The sequence below is a fragment of the Xiphophorus maculatus genome, chromosome 18, assembly GCF_002775205.1.
Source record: "Xiphophorus maculatus strain JP 163 A chromosome 18, X_maculatus-5.0-male, whole genome shotgun sequence".
Taxonomy (NCBI): domain Eukaryota; kingdom Metazoa; phylum Chordata; class Actinopteri; order Cyprinodontiformes; family Poeciliidae; genus Xiphophorus; species Xiphophorus maculatus.
The window spans coordinates 27,096,573-27,119,273 of record NC_036460.1 but is presented as its reverse complement, the minus strand read 5'-3'; the positions used below and the strand labels follow the sequence as shown (position 1 = coordinate 27,119,273).

The 22,701-nt window shown below is 39.0% G+C and overlaps 1 protein-coding gene across 7 annotated transcripts in view; it reads left to right on the top strand.

The window, feature by feature from the left end:
- lrfn1 (leucine rich repeat and fibronectin type III domain containing 1) overlaps window positions 1–22,701 on the top strand; it is a 212,761-nt gene that overhangs the window by 32,853 nt on the left and 157,207 nt on the right. For 4 of the 7 annotated variants that reach the window (XM_023351142.1, XM_023351145.1, XM_023351140.1 and 1 more), the window contains one exon: window positions 9,960–10,049. The exons of the other annotated variants lie outside the window; for them this stretch is intronic. The gene's annotated coding sequence lies outside the window, so the exon portion shown is untranslated. The remainder of the gene's footprint in view (window positions 1–9,959; window positions 10,050–22,701) is intronic. 7 annotated transcript variants of the gene reach the window in all.

The window sequence follows — 22,701 nt, the reverse complement described above, 5'->3', positions numbered from 1 at the left end:
AGTACTCTGTTCCAAGGAATGTTCAACATTTGCATGTGTATTTTCATTGAAGACACCAGACTATTTACAGTTTATGAAAATAAAAATGGTTTAAATAACAGAAATGTGTGCATACCATCAGAAATGTTATGCTGTGTAATATTGAATCCACCATGAGATTTGTGCCAACCTGATGAGCCACTGCTGTCCCACCAAACCCCTCGATAACAAATGTTTCTTCAACTGGAGATGAGGGAACATCTCCAGCCGTTGATAACTGAACGACATGCCCATCAATTGGATATTTTTACATAAAATACATATTTTTTATAGGTTTTTGGTTGATATTCTGTCTCTCCACATTAAAATGGAACTACACGATAAATAATAAACACTCTTCGTTGATTTGTTTTTGAGCAAACTCGTAAGTTCAGCAGGGATCCAGTACTCGCTCCCTGCGGTGTAACTGCGATTCCACATTAATAGTTATTTTTGTAAGGATCGGGTTGTCGTTTAAAGTGATGTTGATGTTTAGCTATGACCGAGCAACGTCTTAAAAGCTTCATGCTTTTTAAAGTGTATACTTTGAGATGAAATGGCACAACCAGGTCAACTAAACCTCTACTTTACAGTTTTTGGGACTAAAACAAAAGGAGGTTGTTTAACCAAAAAAAACAAACTAAGATGTTTTTACTAGTTTAGACTGCAGTGATTCTAGTTATCTTGCAGACAGGTGTTCCAAAATGTCTTGGAGGGCTTGCCATAGATCTGAATCGAGGCTGTGGATTTGAGCTCTGAGGCCCTCGCCATCTGCCGCAGGACCCTGGTCGTCTTCTTCCTGCCTGAAAGTAGTTCACACTCACTCCACCGTGTTTGGGCTCCAATTATCCTGCCACGCGGATTTGGACTTAATAACTTATTCCGTATGTGATGGATGCAAAATGTAAACATCTTGAAAATTATTCTTGCTCTTCAGCTTCTTCACAGTTGTACCCGAAACACATCAAACAACTCGATTCATATTCATATTCCAACACGTGGAAGACACTGGCCCCTGGACAGATGTACGCAGAGTGAACTGTGTCACCCATAAGCAGTGCTGTTTACATCTGGCTTACTTCTATATTTAAAGCTGGAAATTGCCTGGAAATTATATGAAAGTTTAAACTTTATGTTTTAAATTTGTGCGTGTGTGTGTGTGTGTGTTTTTTACCTCCCTTTATGAGCTGTACATAATTTATTTGCAGTTCATACATTATTACCTTGCTCTGCTTTTCTGAGCAAACATAAGCTTTTCCAAATGATGTTTGCTTTGATACCCAGCCATGCTCCACAGCAAGGTGATGTTGATTTTTCTCCTTAGTATTTTGCATACCATTTGCATTAAATTTCCCGCCATTTAGCATGGCGTCCATAAAAACCGCTCTGGCGCTCTGCGATTTCCATCATTTCACCGGCCGCTCTCAATCAACTCACGGGCAGAAGGTTCCGACGAGCAACGTAATTGTTTCTTTCGAACTTTAATCATTTTTGTCTTCCACTCTCCAGTTGCATCAGGCTGCTGTAGAGGCTTACTTAGACAATCGTGTTTATTTTATGCAACAGTGATTTTTCCAGTTATAAGGTAATAACTGAGATGTAGTTATAAAATATGTCAGTGTGGCAGGTGATAAAATGCTTCAGCAGGCATGTTACATGTGTGGGGGGGGTGGGGGGGAAAGAATCATTGTAGATCTACGGAGGGGGAGGGTGTGTGTGTGTGTGTGTGTGTGTGAGAGAAAGTGTTGAACTGGTGCAGGATTTAGAATATAAATGTAACGAGGTTCTCCTGTTAACAGTGAGCAATTTTAATGGGCCTTTTTTTCTGCTCTGGAGCAGAATTCATTTACTGATTGCACCATCTTTGACAAATACGAAAATATATGGAAATGGGAGATTGGAGTAATGGTAATTTATTTAAATTATTTCATTCAAGAACTCATAATATGTAGCATCACTGTGGGAATATAATGACCACAATAAGCTAATATTTGGAGTAGATGTAAAAAAAAAAATAAAAAAAATCAGCTTAACATAAAGTTCCTCTAGACTAGTGGTAACAGCAATTAGCAAACACCTGGTGGAACTGTGAGCCTGCTGAGCTCGTCATACAAACTTCTTCTCACCCCGTTGACAACCAATCTTTTAGGAAAGGTTGGTAATGGCACAGTGAGGAGCATTGTTGCAAAGTCTCAATAAGAGTAGGAGCTTCTTAAAGGGACAGAGGCCCAATTTCAAGGCGTCGAAATGCATCTTCTAACAGCTTTTATAACAACTGAAGGTAATGTAGGTACTTGATTGTGCTATAAAATGACTATAGGCCTGGAAGATACATCAAAACGCCCCTTTAATGATCTTATGTTGAGTTTCCCTTATTAATGAGCCTGAACCATCAGAATTAACAAAGAGGATTAGCTACTCAGAATTTACCACTGTAATGAATCTGTATAGTACAAATGAAGCTTTTTAATTAAAACAAATAAATTCACATAGGTATTTTAACTTATTGGGATGCACCTGCATGCTACAAAACATCGCATTTAACATTCAATGAATGTTTATATGCAATAATGCACTTATTAAAAACCTTTAGTCACAATATAAACTCTTGACTTCCCTTCAGTCTGATTCATTTAACGGTGACAGCAGGCACTCCAGCTGAAAAGCACAAGGAAGCAAACTATATCTTTGGAAACTGAACTGAAATGAACGCAACGCCCGGAAAAAGACACATTAAGATGCATAACAGCTAGCAGCATGAGTCAGCTATCAAATCTTTGGGGATGGGAGTGTGCTTTGAAATAGAAAACATGAAAGAAATTCCAGCGCCAGCTGACAAAAATATCAAGATATCACAGCTGCAACAATTAACGCTTTGTTGGCCAAGACAGAAGCTGAAGACTGTGGTTGAAAAACGCCCATTGGGAAAAAGAGAAGGTGCTTATAATTAAGAAAAACCAAAACAAAACTTTCTCTATCTACTTGAATCTTATGAAAAAGGTAATTAAAAAGTTTCCAATGTCCCAGTGAAAAAAGTCTCAATCTGAAATATTGTTCTTATGACTGTTTTCCCAGAGATTTTCTGGAAATAATTAGCTCAGTTTGAGCTTACTTTTTTAACAAGCTTAGGAGTGCTATGAGCTAAAGTATAAGCCGGCTTAGAGGGATAAGTCCTGTTCACTGACTTCTGACCACATGCTTTTGTGGCTCGCTGATACTGTATAGTTTGAGAATGGGTAGGTAGGCTCGCTGGAGTCTGGTCATCACATCAAAAGAGTTTTCTGAAACTGAAGACAAAAGGTATTGAAATGCCGCGACATATGAAGGACTGAACAAACACCCACCACTCTCTATTTCTGGTTTTGTCGCTGCCCAGGATTTCCCTCATACTTCCAACCATCGTTACGGCAAATAAAGTCTTTCTGATTGTCCTGGCTTTCGAGGGAACTGTAAAGTAATGAGAAAATGATACACTTGTGAATATACTTGTGACCCCTCCGTGTCGAGAGTGTCTCATCTTGCGATGGTGCCGGGTTTAAAGTCAGGAATGCATAATGGCCTTGTGCCTGCCGCCGTCGCCTTTTAAAGATTTCCAGATTTTCCGAGCCATTACCTTTGAGAAATGAGCGCCGGCAAAGAGTGAAATATCCCGTTTTGGGCCGTGTGTTCCTCGCCAGGGTTGAGGCACGCGGAAGAGGGGACCTTGTTTTGTCAGTACATCAACATGACCTGTGAGTCTTGTGGTTGCACACAAAGGGGCGGGGGGAAATCGTTGGCAGCCCCAATTCTTCAGATCTGCCTTTTGTCCTCTGCATAGCTCTCTGTTTCCAGTGGTTTCTCTCAAATACCTGCAAGGTGCTTCAGCACCGAGATGCCTTTCCGCTCTTACATAGTAAAAGGTTTGTGTTACAATTCTGTTTTCCTGTGCAGTTGCTTTTCTAATTTGCTCACTACTCCAATTAAACAGAATAAGAATAGCAAAGCTTTCTATTTCCAGGAGATGGAGAATTAAGACCTCCCCACCATTAGAGCTAATGGGCCTTGTCACCACCATCTCCATTCCATAGTGCAGCATCCAGCAAAGTGCCAATAAAATGCGTCTTTATTTGTGGAGACAAAGATGTTGTCTCTACAAATAGAGACAAAGTCTCTATTTGTAGACGTTGTCTCTCCGTTTCCCCATAAGGTCTTTATTTAGATCAATATTAAAGTTTTTCTTTACATCTCGGTGATAACGCACTTTAAACAGTGAGTGTGTCTAAATCAAAAGCGACATGAAGCAGAATGTGAGTATTTTTGTATGTTTACATGGCTTTTGATAACTGATCTTTTCACTTTTTTTGCTACCTTTCTTTATCGCTTCTGTGAGAAGCAACTGAGTCCAAGTAACTATTTGCTCTCCTGAAAGTAGAAGTATAAACATCCAACTTGCATCACATCTGCAGGTAATTGTTATGCAGCAGGAAAGAGGAGAAAGTGAATAAAAACCACACTTAATAAGCATAAAACTCCAAATTTTGTTTCTTGGGTTAGTTAACTTTGTTTTTTGCTTAAAATTCATTTATAAAAATGTTTTGTTTTTTTTTTAATCTTTTTGTTTGTTTTTTACTTCTTGAACCACCTTGGAGTCTTCAATATTTTTGACCACATTTTAAACTTTCAGTTTTCCATACACTAATTCAATTTTCAATCTAAGTAGTAGGGATGGATGATGGGCTGAATGCAAATCATTGCATTCAGCATACATACATGGCAAATCATTATTAATCTCTTACAGTGTTTTTTTCCATAAAACAATTGTAAAATGTAGGTTGATGAAGTCAGTTTAGACATTGTTCATCAATGTATGGCTGCATGTAATTATTTGTTTATTATGACAATTATTGCTTTAGTACAAATAAGTAGATCAGTTTTGGTTGAGCAAGTGTTTTTCTATTAATTTTTGCATTTTCTACTGTACGTAAAACTAACAATGTCCTAAAATAGTGGAACTATAAACATAGTTTTAGTCTCAGAACAACCTGCCTTGACTCCATACCTGCTAAATAGTTAAAGAAAGGCACAATAGAAATTCTATTATTTATCTTAGACAAATACATTTCAACATTTACATCCTACCTTGATGGTAAGAGTCCATATCAATACCGACTTTTGCACATATGCAAGGTACTTGCAGGATGTTGAGGGGTCCCGATTGCAGCTGGAAGGGACGGCTCTTTGTGAACTGTGAGTGCTTTGGGTCGGGGGGGGGGCACACAGCAACACCCAATTCGTCTTAAGGAGAGCAAGAACAGAATGTTCTCTCTTATCACAGTCTCTAATAGCCTCCAATACATCCGAAAAAGTAGCTAGATTTGTTGTTGATTTTATGAAAAGTCACCTGAAAGGTTGAAATGCCTGCAAAAAATAGCAGAAAAGTTGCTAAGTTGGAAACGGTGCATCCCACCTCCTCTCTTTCTACAGTTCGCATTCTGTAGCTCTGCAGCTTGCAAGAGTGTAAAAAGCACTCAAGGGCCATTGTAACACTCACTGTATGGACCCTTAATCACACGATGTGCCATGATGGACGCCGGACGTGAGGGGCGGCGCTACTGATCAGAACAACTGCCAATATTTTTCCAAGTTGCTTTTGCTAATATAGCCACGGCTTCTACTTGTTCAAGTTGAGCTGAATTGTCTCTGTGCCGCTAAGCTAATCTTTGGCACTAAACATCTAGTTGGCACTAAGTGTTGGCTGAACAGCTAGCTTACAAACCAACCCATTTTGTTGAATTTAATCCAATCGCCGACTTTTCCTTGACTTTATGCCACATGATTCATACTGCCAATCAGTGATTCTTCTCACAGCGGAGCAGACCTATGTGTACAAAAGTCTAGATGTTAACCAGGTTTTTTTTTTCATACATGCTAGGCTGCATGAGGTTAGGCCATTTTCTCCATGGTTATGAATTAATTTCTCCATAATGCAACATTTGATTGGATCTTGCTAATTATAAAGTATATGAACATTCTTCTTCTTACCTTAAAAAAAAATCAACTGTTTTCTGCAAATCCACAATTACACAGAGGGCTTTTAGTCCTTATGTTTGATGGCTGCTTGGCATTGCCACCACATCTACGATGAAATAAGTTTGGTTTGTGTTCATCTTGGTGAGTCGGGCGAGGAACCCATGATAACCGCTTTCCGTTCCAGTTAATCTTGTAAATATAAACATTAGCCAATGCAGCAGTACATCTGACAAACAACACTAATTGTGTAGCTGAATCTGTTTTGAACTGGAAAATATCAGATCACAGACTTTCAAATTCAAATATTGGGATAAGAGCATCTCGAATATTTATATTCAATTATGTTTTTGGGTAAAAAAAAAAATTATTTTCATATTTTTTTGTAACCGATCAGCCGTAGTTTGAGGCACATTATTTTAATCACTAATTAAAAAGCATTTAAAGACGATTTTCTTATCTGTAGACTTTCGTCTGCATGAATTCGGATTAGGAGCAGATTTATGCGAGGCAATTGGGCAGCATGCCGTACAAATAGGCCCACAGAGGGGAAGAGTGACAAGCGTTATTAAAATAGCCTGTAATGTGATTTTTATTTTTTCTCTCAAAAATCTCACACTGCTGATACCATACCAGCAAAACATCTCTAAAGATCAGGGCCTTATCATTCATTAATGAGAACATGTTAGCCAATATACTCCATTATTAGTAGCGTAAGTGACATGTATTTTCCTTCCCTGTGTCCTGTTAGGGGTTAACCGCAAGAGAGAATCAATTGAATATGAAAAACTCTTTAGTTGCTCCATTTATTGTCCAAACGAATGCAAAATGCTTCATGTTTTAGATGCAGGAACCGAGGAAGGGCATGTTTTCAAACTCGATGTCGCAGTTCATCGTTCTGCAGCCTGGCCTCGGCCACAGGCGTAAAGTCACACTGTATCCATTATTAATCAAATGCCTCTCAAGGACGACGTCTGTGCAAATTGGTATGCAGGAGCTGCCGAACTCACTCACCAGCAGTGACTTTAAAATTAAGTATTAGAAAGAGATTTGGTGTTTTTCTTACCCGTGCCAAGGACGGGTCTCTTTACCGCACAGAAAAAGGCCGCAGGCATTCAGCTGAGGATTTCACTATTCTCTGTTTTTACAGAAACACTGCAATATATATATATATATATATATATATATATATATATATATATATATATATATATATATATATTGCTGCAATAAAATAATTCATTTTATTGTGTGCATAGGATTAATAGGATCAGGCCAAACTTGATGTAAAATATGTGATTAGGTGTGATTGTAATAACTGCTATTAGAGCTGAAAATTAGCATTTTGCTACGTAATCTCATTTTTGAACAACTAATTCAGCTCTTGTGGAGTTCGGATTTAATCCCTCAAATTTTAAAGCTGTCTCGACTTTGCTGATGTTCAGACGCTCTTTCATCACTCCTCAACTTGTCTTCTGCTGACATTTTTTTTTTTCTTTAAACGTCTTCCCGAGGGAAACGCATGTTCCAATTCGGACACTGACATCTCTGGGAACTGCATGGCTGAAATGAAGAGCCGTAGGCATTCTGGATAAAGAGGAAAGAGAAATAAAAATACTGGAGGACTTTTTGAAACTCCTTCTTATCTTCATTACCAGGCCTGAACTATACTGGAAAAAGAAATCCCAACGAAAATGGAAAATATTTCATGCGTGCCCAATTAGATATGCAAATTGCAAGACTAGACATGAACTGAAACTGTACAAAAAGTTTTCTTCTCCATCTTTATTAAACTTAAAATGAATCACACAAACGCTTCATCCTCCTTTTTTTTTATTATTATTATCTCAGCAAAAGGCTTTCTCAACAGATAGCACCCAGTCTGCATACAAAGGCCTGCAGAGTGGAAAAAATGGTTCTTATCCTGCACTGAACTAAATATCTAAGAAAAAGAAAGAACATATTAATTCACGAAGTGGCCTGACAGATGGGCAAACTCCATCTGCTGGTGATCATTACTAACTATCTGCTGTCATTAACTCTAATTTGGCCTAATTGCCATGTAAGGGTTAACTAAGTGGAAAGTGAGCAGCTTCCAATTTTAGCTTCGTGCTATTCATGCTTTACTGCTGTGCAGAGACAGGAATATATTGATGGGGAAGCCATGAACATTTATTTTATTTTTTATTTTTTCTCTTCTACACTTTCCTCTACACTCCATTTATACTGATACAGAACACAAAAAGATAAAATATTCAAAGATAAATAGCACAACTGTGGCTTTCTAATGAGGTTGTGCTCGACTTGTACTGTGGTGATTTTTGGCCTAATGTCCTTTTCCCCCCTGTTTTGTACACGAAATCCTCTTACTGGTAGCAGTCCATGATACACTGGCAGCCATCCTTGAGGTTCTGTGGACTCATGGATGAGCTCATTCACATCCAAACCAGTCCTCATTCTTACTCAAATCAGAAAAAATAAAATAAAATAAAGTGTCACAGAGTCCTTTTACAGAGGCCAAAGGCTTAGAAGTATAGTTCTAGTATCAAAACACAGCCATTATGGCAGGTTATTAAATTATCCTTTGAGTGACTCAAGTCTAACTAAAGGGTCCTCCTGCATGCAGTGTAGCACCGTCGAAAGGCATGTCTCTGTCAGCGCACACTTACTGACTGACATTTAGATAATGGATCATTGTCCTGTTGCATATTCATCATCCTCCTGTTTCTGAGAACAGGTTGGATCTTTGGGTACGAAGGGATTCATCGCTGGAGTCACTTGAACGTAAGAGTGGGAACACAGAAAAGACACAGAAGCGAAAGAGCAGAGTGACAGTGTGGTTTCTCTTTTTCTCTTCCTTCCCTCCCCCCCAAAAAAGAGGAGTCAATTGACCAGCAGGCGCTAAGAGGTTTAGCGAGTTTGAGAAAGTAAAAGCAGTCTGGAGTTCACTTTGCCGTGGAGCTCTACCTTTCCTCAAAACGTATCCAGTGACACTTAAAGGCACCGATTGGCCCTTAAGGAGCCTCACAAAAGCACCATCTAATGGTGAAAGCGTCCGTCTTTTTGGACCGAAATTACTCTGTGAAATTGCCACTGCAGCCTCTGGCAGTGCGGTGACCTCTCACCTCTGCATGCAGTCCACTCTTTTCCACTTTGTGGTTGGACAGCACTGTGCTAATGGGGCAATCATGTTTCCACATAAATTTTTTTTAAGGAAATGTGGGTGAAAAAAAGGCCCAAAACACACAGAAACTAATCACTCATCATACACGTAAATACACAGGTGCATCTCAGTAGATTAAAACCAAACCCATAAAGTCAGTTCATTTTATTGACTCGATTCAAAAACCGACTCAGGATTATTTATTCTAAACATAGACGGGTGGCTTACCGGTGACGAAATCCCGAATTTCAAATGCTCGCCATATTAGATCAATAAAAACATATTAAAGACAGAAATGTTGGCCAACTCCAAAAATTATGTTCATGTACACTGCAAAAACACAAAATCTTACCAAGTATTTTAGTCTAGTTTCTAGTGCACACTTGAAAAAACAAAGACAAATCTAACTTACAAGTAACTGTTCAGCAAGATGTAGGAGCTTGTTTCAAGTCAATAATTCTTTAGTATTGATGAAAAGATATTAAGTCCACTGGTAGATTATTTCACTTATGACAAGATATTTTTACAAAGGTATAAGTGAAATAATCTGCCTGTGGGACTAGTACTTTTGCATCAATGTTAAGGAATTATTGACTTAAAACAAGCTCCTATATCTTGCTGAAAAGTTGCTTGCAAATTAGTTGTCCTATTTCAAGTGTACTAAGATATTTCCATTAGAAACCAAACCAAAAGTACTTTGATAGATTGTGTGTTTGCAGTGTGCTGTCTAGTATATGTACTCATTAGGCCTCCTTGTGCATCTCTCTTACAGATACAGTAATGGAAATACCAGATGGCTTTTACAGTGGCTTCCAGCAGGTTTCCTGTCCAGTCAGACTCAGTGATACCGTCATTAAACCAGGTATTTTGCCAGTGTGTGTGGGTGCCACGCCCTAGTGGGAAATGAAATTGTCGTCCTAACAAAGCTCATAAGTGGAGTGAAACATGAAGTGCAATAAACTTTACATTAATATGATTGGATATGGCATCATGAATAGTCAGGTTCTATAGCAATGGTATTTTGTGGTCTGTCCTATAAGAAAAAGCCACAAAATAAGTGCTGGTCCTCTGTCAAATCAGCAACCTTACACATAATGGGTTCGGTCATAACATATCATTTGTGTATTTAACCCTATTTAATAGTTCTCCTTGCTCTTAATGAGAGGTATTTTGCAAAATTGTCTTTTTTGAACTGTATGTCACGTTATAGCATACCTGAAGTATTGCTGTGATGCATTTGTGCGTTTTTAAGGATTCCTTTACTCTCCCTTGGCAACCATTGAGAGGGCGCCTTAACGCCACGCTCTGCCTATTTACTCAAAACGCTGCCGTGGAGCTTAAGTTCTCAGTCGAGCTCCGGCCTCACAGAGCGCCTCTACCTCACACCTTCTTCCTCTCAGCTCCTCCAGACTAGCGGCAGCAGCAATTAGCAAACACCTGGTAGAACCGCAAGACTTCTGAGCTCATCATACGAACTAGAACGGTTGCAAACGGCTTAATGAGAAACGTTGTGATGACGTGGTGAAGGGGGCGTGTCGGAGATGGTAGCAGGTTCTTAAAGGGACACAGGCCAATTTCAGGGAGTCAGATACAGCTATGATGCGAAAACGTCTGAGTTGTTTTTGATATACGGCATTTTCATGACAATTGACGGTAACATAGTTACTTGATTGTGGTGTAAAAGAGTGGTATGTGCCTGGAAAATACATACTTCCCATTTAAATAATTGCAAGTCCCTGATTTTAGTCCCTTAATTTTAGTTTTTAAACATATTTTAGCCATACAGATTAATTAAGAAAATGGTTAAAATATATCCCTCTGTGTGTAATTAGTCAATGTATTCGTTTCTCCCTTTGTGTGTGTGTAAAGCTCCTGAGCGAAGCAGCAACCCTCAGAATCTCCCACAAACAGTGAATTCTTCCAGGTTGACAATCCAAATTGTTTCCCGATCAGTCGCTCCAGCGGTTTAGGACTCGCATCCTTTCACTCCCGTGACTTAACCGGACGGGTTGTGCTCATTAAGTTTCAATGTAGCCCACGAGAGCTTCCTTTAGTGGTCGCATTGTGACATTTCCGTCGTCCTGTGGAACTTTCCGGTGACGCCGGCTCATGTCTCACCGTTTTCTCACTTTCAGCCACGTAACCACAAGCCGCCGGCGGATGTGTCACCGCCGCTAGTTGCTCCGCTGACTTTCGGAGATAACATTATGTGCTGAACAGGCCATTTGATACCTGGATGCAGATAGATTCATGGGGGCCTTCATGGTGCAAGACGCTTAACCTGGCCAGTTAATCACCCGTGCTAATTATATCTGCTGTGACTCCATATGCTGTACATCAGCAGCCAACAACGAACAGCTTTCATCTAATCCACGAATTAATGTGTACTGTATAATCACAGCGTGCGTGTTGTTGGATCAGGTATTAGTCACCTGATAAATTGCACATGATGACTCAACGATGTCAGGAAATAGGCAGACTCGGTAATAAATAAAGATGAAAGCTGGAATGGCTTAAATTTCTTATTTTGCCACCAGCAGTCAGTTTTCATTTGTTCTTCTCTCAATATTTATTTATTTTTCCAAGGTTGTTTCAAAGACTTGGGAGTCATTGGTGAGCGTTTTGTGTTACATTTTCAGACGGAATCTTTACAGAATAGAATTACGGTAATTAATGTTTGACCTTATGTAAGAATGCGATAAATAAAACAAAAGAATTCAAGTGGCTTCTCTCGTCAGCAGATTTCAGGATTCCAATGAACAAGTATTATTGTCAGATTTAGTAGTTTAAAATGGGCTCTAGTTGGAAATTTGAGAGTGTTAAGGAAAATTATTCTGTTTTTGAAAAAAAAAAAAGAGAAAAAACTAACTTAAGGATATTTCTGTTTTATCACTGAAAGTTTCTGCTTCTAATTTCTGACAAAAAGTTTTCTTGGTATAATGCCGAGGACAAGATCTCAAGCTGCAAACACACACCTGTTTGTGGATGCAAGATTTAAAAGCTCTGATGTTTAGTTTATTGCGCAAGTATAACATGTATATGAATTTCTTTTCTTTTCTTTTGCATCCTTATTACTGTGCCTGATAAAGTGGTTGAAAATACAATTTCACTTTTTCGTGTCCCTTCCTCTTTCACGCTTTATGTGCACTCTGGTCCTACTAGTGGAAAGGTTACTCTGGAGCCCCGGAGGAAACTTTTACATCCCACTGGATCCCACTTTTGCAGGATTTATCAATGTATTTATGTTAAATGGAACTCTGCTTTATTCATTTTGTCAGTGCCCGTCTTGTGCAGTTAGCATTAAACATTTCCATACAGACATGTCCACTTTTATGTGCTCTTCATGTCTTTTTTTCCTCCCCTGTAATCCTGTGATCAAGATTTTGAGTGATTGGGATTTGAAATGACTGAAACTGAAAGAATGAGGCTGCTTGACATTACTCACATCATTGTTTCGGTTTGGGGTTAAAGCTGGCTGTGATCTTTTTAGACACTGAATCAGGAGGATTTTCATTTTTTTTGGCAAAAGCAATTAAAAAGTTGCAGTTCTAGATTTTCTAGAAAATAAACAGTTATCTTGGCTGAAGGAATGTCTTTTCTAGATGCAAAAATGTTGTTAATTACACACAAATGGATTTTTTCAAGAGTTTATTTCTGGGTGTGGGGATATTATGCATAATTGTCTGTTTTGAGCTTTATGTCATGTTACAATGATATTCTATCAATCATCTGAAACATTTCTGGAGTGTTGCTGTGTTTTGAGAATTCCTGGAATATCTAAACACTTGCTCTCACAAAGCTCCGCCTACTTCCACAAAGCCCCTCCTCACTCAGCTCCTCCAGACTAGCAGCAATTAGCAAGCATCTGGTGGAACGGAGCATCTGCTGAGCTCATTATGTGAATTATTTCTTAGTCCAACACTCCTAAGAACAGTTGTTAACGGCATAATGGAAAGGCAGTTTTGTTATGTGTCCAATTGGTCCAAATTGGGCTATTGGGCAATTGGTCAAATTGCCCAATTGGAATTGTCTTTTTAAGTTATGTTTGATATATATACAACAATTTTATAACAACTGAAGGTAACAAAGTTACTTGATGGTGCTTTAAAATGGATGGAAAATACATAATACCACACCTTTAATTATGATAATTTCCTATTTACAACAAATGAAAACACAACATTTAGGATTAGAATATCACTTCAGACCAATAAAAAACTATTTTTCTTTTTGTTTGTTTTTTTTATTTAGAAATGTGGGCTTAGTGAAGAGAATGCCTAATACCAGCTTAAAGGTTGTTGCCAGTCCATCACAGCCCAACACAGATACTCACACCTGAAGACAGTAGAGACTAACGGTCATGTGTTGAATTGTCTGCATGTAATTAACTTAAACACAGTGTTTTACTAAAAAAAAAAAACTTTTCTAAAATATTGAACTTTATTGAATTAGTCAGCATATATGTGGATGTGTGGATATGAATGTATAGATAGATAGATAGATAGATAGATAGATAGATAGATAGATAGATAGATTTTTTATCTTGCAGAACCAGTAATAAATAATAGATAAATAAACCAATCAGAAGAAGTTTATTTCACACGAGCAACAAAACACACCACAAACCATCTTTACAGTGAGACACTTTTATGTAACTGTTTTTGTTTTTTAGTTTTTTTCATTCATCCATGCTGCTTCCTGTGCCTCCCTGCAGTGGCACGGCGCCCCCCTTAGAGGGCGCACCCCACACTTTGGGAACCACTGTCTTAGGCTATAGTACTTAGTACTGAAGATTTCCTGCAGTGTAATGCGATCCTGTCAGGTCGTAAGTGCATATGAATGGCTTGGCCCCATCCTGCAGGGTAAAAACCCACGGAAAGCACTGTTCATTTTTCACTGCTAAGGCAGAAACAAAGCGGGGAACATGGTGGTGCTTTGCCATTCAATGGTAGAAAACGGCTGGAAGAAAATTACCCTAATTTGCAAGTGCACTTGATCAATTAAAAGCTTGTTTGGGTGGCTTTTAAAAGCTGCTCAGTGTTTGCTAGGCTATTACAACAACAAAGAAATAGCCAGACTGAAAGTTCAACAGCCAGCTGGGAGTCCTTCAATGTGCATGATGCCAGTCATTTTCCTCTTTGCAGAAAAGAGATAATAGAATTGTGGGCAGCGAAAGGTTAGAGCATCGGGGGTTTGAATCCCTTTAGTGTCTGTAAACATGTGAGGGAATGAGAGGTCGTCTTCTCTTCCTCAGCAGTGACTGTTGCACAAGGAGACCAAAGAAACGGTTTGCAGACAGACTGTTGTACAATGTTCTGCTCTTTGTGGTTTGTTTCCTAAGGAAGACAAAACAGAGTATCTGCCTACAAATGTCTTGTTACTCAGTAAAAAATAAAATAGCATCAGTTATAAAAACGGGCTGATGGGACTTTTATAACCTGAAATAGAAATGTGAGAGATTTAGGATATGAGGCTATTTAGATGAAAAATATGACATAAAAGTGTACTAAATAAAATTATATTCTATATTAGTATTTAAAGTGACTTCAGTTTTATAATCAACAATTGATAAATTTAATCACAATTCAATACTTTTTGCCATTCTGCACTTTATAGACTAAAGTAAGCCTACATACTAGAGACTTTAGTATATAGGCTCAAGTCTCAAGCCTGCATCCTTTGCTTTGTTCCTGAAGTTTATAAAGTACCTTATCTTGGTTAAGGTGATAGAGGCACCTACTATTAATTAGAAATTTGTCTGTGTTTTTACTCAATCATTTAAAATCGTTGCTGTTTTGAAGCTATCGTTTTTTTTATTATTATTATTGTTTCATTTGTATCTCAAAGTTTTTGCTTTGTAACACTCCAGCTAATCTTGAAGATATACAGATGCCAACAAGTCAAATGAACTTCCATTATCACAAACCTAGTATGAGTGTGTACAAAACGAAGGCTTTACCAACACACGTTCATGCAACATGCAGCGATTCTTTCTTCAGCACTACTAGCTTGTCATTGTTTTCTAGCTTAAACATTTATCATAGAAAATGTATCCAGAAGTTCCTCATTGGTGTTTTTGGGTTTCCTTATTAAATTTCTTTTAAAATTATCTTATCTGACCTTTTGAGTTCTGTTTACTTAGTAAATCACCAATGTTATTTGACAGAATACCATCCAACCACAAGTGTAAAACTGCAATGTACCAGCAGCAGTTCTGAAGTGGAAAGCATCTGCAGGTCAGCTGGGTGTTGTGGAAGAAGAGAGACTGTTGTGCAGTGTTCTCCTCTTTGTGGTTTGTTTCCTAAGGAAGACAAAACAGAGCATCTACCTGCAAATGCCTTGTTACACAGTAAAAAATAAAATAGCATCAGTTGTAAAAAGGCGCTGATGGGAGATTCTCACTCCCACTGGCCCACGCCAGCTAGCTAAAGCTTTTTTTTAAGCTAAAGTTCAACTTTAGCTAAGCAAGCTAAAGTTGATCTATTAAAGTTTTCGAGTTGAATAGTCAAATCCTGGACTTTAAATTGATCAAGAAGGTGTTATGCATTTATCAATTCTCATTTGTTGTGATAAATAATTGATCTATTGTTATTATAAATGCCACTTATTGATGTTTAAATTCCCCCAAAACTGTGTGGATTGTTAGTTTTACTATTTTCTCCACTGTTTGTTCAATGAGGGTATCGATAAATATGAAATATACGATTAAATGCAATTACTGTGTGCAGTTTAGTGATACAAATCACATTTTTTTTTATGTGACTGGTGTCACATTTTACAAATTGTATCTTTTTTAAAAGCAGTGCCTAAAAATAGCAGTAAAAAGGTGTTATTGCCACTTTTAACATTATCACAGTCATGCCACAAAATATCAGGATAGAACTTAAAGTCCATGTCGCGCACCACTATATGACACGATCTCAAACATGCTATTGACTGTTGACTCTTGGTGGCGGATGTTGATAACCACAGGCTATCTTTCCCTGATGAAAAATTTGGGGAACGATCAGAGATCTGTTTGCCATTCCGGTTGTATGTATCTAAATATTAACAGTTCCTTCAGACAAAAATGGCTAAAACCCCCACAGCCCCCCAAAACGAACAACAATTATGTGGCATTATTTTCGTAAAAGGAGCGGCGATGATGCAGATGCTTTATGGCGTTTAGCAGAATCCTGCTCGGCTGCGGTATAATGGGTTGCCTGTGACCTATTTGAACAGTGTAATAACGTCCCAGAGGACCAGAGAGCACAGTATGAATGAGGTAACTTTGTGAGATGCCTGGACGTTCTGGGCTCCTAACATAGGAACATAAAAAGGAAAGTGTGTCGTTAAAATCAGAGATTGCTGTCGGTAAAGCTGTTTGCTCTTCAAGGATGCGATAAATTTGTTGTGTTGTTAGCACTATATTGTGTTAACCGTGTACAAATGAAAAAAAAAAGGGCTTAAAGCAACCTTTTTTTTGATGCAATGCAGCACCTTGCCTTATGTAACTTTTAAAACAGCACTGCCACACAATTTCTTTAAAAAAAAAAAAAAAAAAGACAGAGAAAAAAATGGTGTCACTTTGTCCTTTATCCTCCGAAAGGTGCCAGCAGGAGTTGAAGTTGATTTATTTCAAGTGTGATCATGTGCTGTCCGGTTCAGTTTAGCTATTGCCAGGCTTGCAGCGCTTTTCGATTTTGTTGTCAGTGTAAATCCACTCTCCCTGCAGCGTCTTTGGCTTCATCACTTGCTCTCACGTGTATACGTGTCTATCCTTCTCACACCCCCACATCAACTTCCTCCCCCTTCGCTCTCCATTAGAAGACATTTTGCTTTGCGCTGATCCGTCATCCCGCCGGCCAGCTCTTTGTTTCTGCTCGTTGCATCGCCTCTCCTTTAATAAAAAAAAAAACACCCCCCAAAAACCATTTCGACTGCGAAGAAAACTAAACATCAACCTCCCAGTGTTTTTCTGGGTCAATTGCAAAATGAGATACAGTGGGACTAGTCAGGGTGCACCAGGGCTGGTTTCTATGGTAACTGCAGGGCTGTATTTAGTGCAGTTGTTCCAGCGTGCATGCAGCGAGCGAGCGGCTCTCTGTTTTCAGCCAGGCGAGGAGGAAAGAGCGAGGACCGCTCCTGTGGGGGGATAAACAGAAAGTGGGGCGATATCTCCCACCCTCATCAAACCGGGGCTCTCATCTCGAGGAGCCGGCGTCGTGTCAGGAATCCCGCACCTGAGACGGAGCCAGAATAAAACCCGAGGAGCTGAGTAACTGACATCGGTTTTCTGCTGGCAAAAAAGTTCAGACTTTTCACATTAATGTTCGTCTGTTGTGTGACATAAAAAGCTAATTGCTGGAAGCTTTAAGGGTGTCAGCATGTGCAGGTAGAAACGACTGCTGGTGGTCTTTTGCATGTGTGCATAGCATGACTGGTAGTAATAAAGTCAAGAGAGTTTAAATTTTTTATTGCCCACAAGTCAAAAGAAATGAGGTTCCATCCATATATACAGTATATATACTGCATATACTGTATATATATATATATAGAACCATCCATATATATATATATATATATATATATATATCTGCGTTTGAGACATAGAGAACCCCAGACTGAAGCACTGCTTCAGTTGGATATATCTAGAAAAAAATCCTGACCAGATGCCTGAACCTTCTCAGTTGATTCATTTCATCATAGAATAGCAATAGTTCTACTCCAAACTCTTTGTGGATGAAGGAATTTTAAAAAATACCACCGTATCTTTTTCTATGAAACAGCCCACTCAGGTGGGTCTGGCCAGCAGTCAAAGCACCGACATGCCAAAGGACAAATTCCAACAATTCTTTCAAATTTTCTTTTTAAACTACTTCTGAGAAACCTTTCCTCGGTTGAAGTCCAGTGATCTTGTCCAGCACTACGGATAAGGAGTCCACTGATTGCAACTTTCTTGCTGATCACGGATTACCTATCTTTCAAAAGTCTGACCTGCTGATTCCGATTTTGGCTGATACCGGTTTTCTTTGTCTGAAACGTTGCTAAATGTAGTGATAAGGTCAGTGGCTGATTTTTAGACCTTTGTTGAGGTAGATGAGATCAGAGGAAAAGACCGGCTTCACATATAATGGTTGGCCAGTCACCGATGTCCCAAAATTAAGGAAATCAGAGCCGACCCTACTACGTATTCAACACATATAAAAGGCACAAGTTGATGTGCATCTATGCACCAAAATCTTTGATCTTGAGACTAACACCCACCGACCTAAAAGGGGCCTGTGTTTTCTGGTCAAGAAGCATGGCCTTGCACCTGGGGTGGAGGCAGCTCATCCTGGCTGCTGTTTAGTCAGGTGTAGATTGCTCCAGTAATAGCTGAATGTCAATGCCTGGAGATGCCAAGCAACCTGCCTGTCTAAGAAGACTTGTTTCCAGTGAAGGTTGGGCTCTTTTAGGGCTGTTCCTTATCTCTAAACCTATGTAAAGTTCATGAGCAACGCGGCTGAGGGAGAGGGGTGTGGATAAAAAAGCAGAAATGTGAAACAGAAATTGTAGATTAAAAGATAAATGAAATATGTCAGAGATCCGGCAGTACAGTTTTGGGAAGAGCAGCAACAACCGCTTACTCCTTTTTGAATCTCTCCGGCGCACAACAACAAACACACACTAAATGTTTCATGAGTTAAGGAGAGCAAAGAGAGCTGTCAATGCATCTGAGTGGCGCATGTGAAAGACAGGGCACGGCTTTGCATGAAAAATACATTCACCACCTTGGCTTTTGTTCTCGCTTCTGAGCGTCTGTCGGTCCCACGGAGGCAGCTGCTGGAGCGATTTTTCTACAAACAAACTTAGAGTAGCTTAAAAAAAAAAAAAAAAAAAAGTTAATTTTGTATCTCCAAAATTGATTATGCTTAAATAAATTGGAGTAGAAATGAGAAAGTTATTTATTCTGGTTATTAAATTCAGAGAGGGAGATTAACTTTGTCACTACATGTGGGCGGTTGAACTTTGGGTTTCTGTTTGGATTATTTCTTTGTTGCTTAATTACCAGATCTTGCAATTTCAGTTTGTTTCTTTGTGTTAGTTCACTTGCGCAGTTATTACTGTTTGTGCTTTTTGGATTTGTTTCTTTCGATTAATGTTTCTTTCTGTTCGTTGTGCATGTTGGCGTCAGGTTTCTCTCTTCGTGCAGCGTCCTGGTCTCCCTCCCACCTTCCCAGCTATTTTCCATCTCCCAGCTCCCGTCTGCTTTTACTCTCCCTCATCCGTTCTCTATTCTCTGCTGCTGCATGTTAATGGAACGTTTAAAGCAGAAGAGTGCAAACGCTTTTGCCATGTGGGCCAGAATCGTCAAGGTGGAAGTAGTTGAGTGCCACAACAATCTAAAACGAAAGTGCAACTGCAAAATCATTGACTTTTTTTTTTTTACCTAAAAGCAACTAGGAGAAAGGAATAAAACTGCAGTATGTAACTTTTATTAAAAATACATTTTTACATAGCAGTTGATATTGTTATTGTGGTGACAGTATAAGACAGATCATCTGAGAAAAATATCAAGCTCCTTTCTTCTCCCAGTGCTTCCAGTGGTCTCCTGGTTCTGATCGGTCATAAACAACCGATCAGAGCCAGGGGGGAGGGTCTTATTGCTGTCAATCACTCTCATGTTCATTCCTTCCTGTTTGCTCGTTGCTAAGCTACAGTTGGTTCTCCACAACGTAGCCTGCCAACAATGCTAGGGTTAGTTAGCATAGCTAACAATGACGCCGGAGAAAAGGTTTTCCTGTAACAATAAGTTGTATTTTCCGCCATTAGCACATTGACAAATAACACATTTTAATGCTTGTTTAGTTAAAATATGCTTGTTCTTCATTCAGTGAAGTTTCTCAAATTGAGTAGAGTATCCAGAAATCTCACTCAAGTAAAAGTAAAAGGTGGGGTGGAGTAAAACTACTTCTAAAAATATGTCGAGTAACTTTTTGGGGAATAGAAAAACATAGTAAATGTAACTGAGTGAGATGTGAGAGTGTCACATTGTACAAAATCTAAACTGATTTTTACAAAACGCTGCTTAGAGGCCAAAACTGTGGCCTCCACGATTCAGCCAAGTGGTTCTCCAGCTTGTTTGAATACCCAATAATCAATCAAATTTCTATGTCTAAAACCATATAGCACACAATTAATAATATCCTTGGCCGTGTTCCCTCTTCCCTGCCTTGTTCATCTGCTCCAGTACCCGTTCAGAGCGCTCCCATTGGCACCAGCCAAACATCTCAGGCGTTTAACAATAGATTTGTTAGAAAACTGCGGGAAGCCTTTGTAGTGGGGCCATTTCAGAAATAAAGCCAATGAGCTCTGCTAATGTCGGGCGACACAATGAGACACTTCTAGGAAGGCAGCATGGCTTCAAAATTCTAGCAACAGAGACGATCCCAAGAGTCAAATTAGACCGTTTTAGCTACAAGAACTTAAAAAAAAAAGGCGTTAACAGATGAAGAGGTGAGTTGAAGCACTGCTGACACACGTAATACGCAATTGTGGACAAAACGCTGTTCTTTGCTTCTCACAGCTCAACACTGTTAATATTTGAACTTGTGCGTAATTCTTATAATCTCACAATTGCAGCTGTGGGGAACAAACAAAACCAGAAATCAAACGCATTTTCATGTAGGATTACTCTACAGATTATTATAAGCAAAAACCTCCGCAGCTACGTCTGAGCGTTCTTTTGAAAGACGGCTCTGTGACACATGCTGTTCGTCGCTACTGTCTGCGCTGAAAGGACAAAAGTGTGTAAAGTGAACACAGAGGTCATAAACCTTTTTGACGGTGATGGCGTTTTCGAAAAAAAAAAAAACAACAAAAACAAACGATCCGAGTTTGCAAACAGGGCCGTAATTTAATACGGATTTAGATTTCTTCCAGTGTGCGTAGGCCAACATTTGAGGCTGTGCTTTTAAATCAGCCCGCAGATGTGAGCATCAACACGGACAGCTGCAGAGATGAAAAATAAATGATTGTGGTGCAGAATGCTGTGCCAATGTACGGCTTCGAGGGTGGTCATTTACTGTAACAACTTTGGCATTAATGTGACAATTTAATATCAACACTTTACAGCTCAGAGATTACAAATATGCTGCTTCTTGCAATTGCCTGTCAAAACAAGGCTTCTTCATCTCTCCCGCTATCTGCCGTTTGTGTCAGAGGTCTTATTGTGATTCTAATCCCATCACTATAAATCCAATATAAATCCAAGCAGGCCTGCTTTTGAGCAGGATGTGTAATGAAAGAGTGCCGAAGTTTCCTTCTAGTTGACCTAGTAGACTTTCTTCTCTTGACTTCCCTATATATATTATATAACATGATATAAAGCTATATATATATATATTTTATTACTTCATCAAAAACATACCTGGAGTGTTGCCTTGATTCCTTCGTTACCATTTCAGAAATACTTGAATCTCCCGTGGCAGCCATTCAGCTGTGCAAAACACCTTGGTGGACGTAGCTCCGCCTTCAGCATGCAGCTCCTCCTCTGAGCTGCAGCTTCCCAGCCTAGCTTCAGCCTCACAGACTCCGCCACTCAGCTCCTTCAGACTAGCCAGCAGCAATTAGCAAACACCTGCTTGAGCTGCGCATTAGATGAGCTCATTATGCGAGAAACTTCTCAGTGCTACGCTGGTCAAAATGTTGTTCAATGGTTAATAGAGGAGCCGTGTTGTGATGACTTCCTGAAGGTGGAGTTTCAGGAAGAGCCAGAGTTTTTAAAGACTGAAGTTAACACAATTACATAATTGAGCTATAAAATGTCACTATGTGCCTGGTAAATACATAACACTGAACCTTTACAAAAAAAAAAAGCCTCATTTGCACATTGTAACAATTCGAAGACTAAAGTGCACTGAAAAGGAGAATGGAGCTCCAACTTTAAAAATGTAATTGAATTTAGTTTGTCAAACCTTATTCATTTGCGTTTCTTTAACATGACGACTTGGATAAACTTTCAACAAATTAACACATTTTTAAAGTTGGATCAGCTGCTTTCTTTTTTCAGTGTGTAACAAGAAAAGGAATAAAAAAAAATACAACTTGAAATAGATTGTTAATGTATTAATTTTGTATTTAATTTCAATGCTTTTTGTGTTACCTCACTACTGTGAAGGCCTCTGATCCCTTGAAATAAGAGCGATTGTTTACCTGGAGTGTTGCCTTGATTCCTTCATTACCATTTCAGAAATACTTGAATCTCCCGTGGCAGCCATTCAGCTGTGCAAAACACCTTGGTGGACGTAGCTCCGCCCTTATGCCCTATTACAAATGAGGCACAAGGGGTTTATAAAGTTTGGAGAAAAGGATTTGTGTGAAGGACATCATGCCAACCTATGCAACACACAAAGGATGATTGGATATGCACAACATTTCTTACACTTCATACATTAAAACTCCAGCTAGAATGTTTCTCCTGCATTGAGAAACATGTAAATTGCTTTCTACTTCCATCTTTCCAAAACTCTGCTATCCTTCTAAATTAACGT